This window comes from Echinops telfairi, unplaced genomic scaffold (genome assembly GCF_000313985.2).
Source record: "Echinops telfairi isolate 266 unplaced genomic scaffold, ASM31398v2 ScPeMD7_5868;HRSCAF=6743_1, whole genome shotgun sequence".
Taxonomy (NCBI): Eukaryota; Metazoa; Chordata; class Mammalia; order Afrosoricida; family Tenrecidae; genus Echinops; species Echinops telfairi.
Genome location: NW_022109768.1, coordinates 1,607,884 through 1,609,836, shown reverse-complemented (window position 1 = coordinate 1,609,836; position 1,953 = coordinate 1,607,884). Strand labels below are relative to the sequence as shown.

General features: G+C 38.7%; 1 protein-coding gene across 1 annotated transcript in view; it reads right to left on the bottom strand.

The window, feature by feature from the left end:
- The window catches only part of LOC101641009 (zinc finger CCCH domain-containing protein 15-like), a 52,769-nt gene that overhangs the window by 3,483 nt on the left and 47,333 nt on the right, over window positions 1-1,953 (bottom strand). The window lies entirely within an intron of this gene.

Genomic DNA, 1,953 nt, shown 5'->3' with positions numbered 1-1,953 from the left:
CACTTTTAAAAATAAACTGAATATGTTCTTCCTTTTTGGTTTTCAAACTCTAGTTCTTTCCACATTTCATTATTGTTTTACTTTTTTTTCTTCTACAGTTTCCCTTTGAAATTTTCTGTTCAGCTCGTTGACTTCAACATTTCTTACATGTGCCTTACCTACTCTATTATTAAGATCAAGTTTCAGTGTCTTCTGGCATCCATTTTGATTCTTTCTTTTCTTGTGTATTTAATAAGCTGATTGTATGTTGGGCTGCTGACTGCAATGTCAGCAGTTCGAAACCACCAGCTGCTCAATGGCAGAAAGATGGGGCTTTGGACTCTCATAAAGAGTTGCATTCTTGCAAAGTCACAGGGCCAGTTCTACCCTCTCCTGGAGGGTTGCTATGAATCGGCGATAACTGTATGGCAGTGAATTTTTTTAGTTTTCTGCTTTCTTCATGTATGATCTTGAGGTCATTCCACAGCTCGTTGGCTCTTCTGTGACGAGTGTTCAGTGAATCCAGCGTGTACTGGGATTGCAGAATCATTTAATGTAGCTCTTCTAGTCACAGTCCCTAACCCCTAATACATGCCATTTCCTTGCATGGCTATGGTTAAAAAAATGTGGAAAATACTGATAGCATTCATCTATAAGCGATTGCAAACAAGATGCCCTGGAGTGCCATCCTGCTGCATATAAAACAAACCCTCTAAGAAGCAGGAGGAGGGATCTCCTGACCAGAAAGAGTCAGGAGTAGAGCTTGTTCTCTGGACCTGAGATTCCCTTCACCGGGAAGCTCCTGGATCCAGAGGACAGTCATGACACCAAAGGAGAACAGCAGAACCAGGGGGCAAGGAAATCTGCGTGTGTTTGCATGGAAGCCTGGCCAGCAGAGTGGGGTCTCTGGGTTCTTCATTGTGGATGTTAGGCTTTCTGACCCACAGAAGTAGAGGACCTTCAAGCTGAGCCTTGTGGGAGTGGGAGACCCTGGGCACTTAATTTAGGAAATTATGTTTGCTGCCCCACAGAACTTGAGCTGAATGCCTTCAGGCAGAGTGTTCTAGTGGAGTCGTTTGGGGCATTTATTAGCAGAAATGAAAGAATTTAAAAAAATATTCTGATAAACAATTCCATCCTGAGAATTTCTCATTGGCATGGCAACTTGTTAACTTCCTTGATAAACCATTTAAGCATGAATTTTGTCTGTGAAATCTGTGTAGAATATTCTGTGTGAATATTCAATATTCAAATTAGAGACTATTAATTAAGACAACATAGTGATGTTCTCAAAATTTAGGTGAGCTGTATGCTAGGTCATATTCTGGATCTCGTGTGGACTTCTTTTCATTTTCTTTAGCTTCTACCTTAAGTTCCCTGTGAGCGCTTTATGGTGTGTGCCATAGTTAGTCTCATTTTAGCTGCTGATATTGAGCTTCTCTTTCATTTCTTCCCACAGATGTAGTTGGATTTCTGTATACTCCATGTGGAGATGTCCATGTGTACGCTCGCCAATTGTGTTGTTGAAAAAAGTTAATTGCCATGAAGTTGTTGTTCTTGCAAAATTTTAGCATGTGGTCCCAAGCTTTGTTTGAATTACGAAGGCCATGCTTTATAACTACTGTTCATTCCTCCTTGCCTCAAAGTTCTGCATTTCAATTGCTAATAATTGTCCATGCATCTGAATTGCATGCTTGATTAATTTCAGACTTCAGCAGAATTCTGAAATTTCTTCATCATTAACTTTAGTGGTTGATGTATAAATTTAAATGCTAGTTGTACTGACTGGAATTTCTTGCGTGAAGATAGATAGTATCCTATTATAGACTATTATTGTACTTCATGACATATCTTGAAATATTTTTTCTCTTTTTTGCTTTATTTATTTATTTTAATCGTTTTATTAGAGGCTCATACAACTCTTATCACAATCCATACACACATCAATATGTAAAGAACATTTGTACATTAATT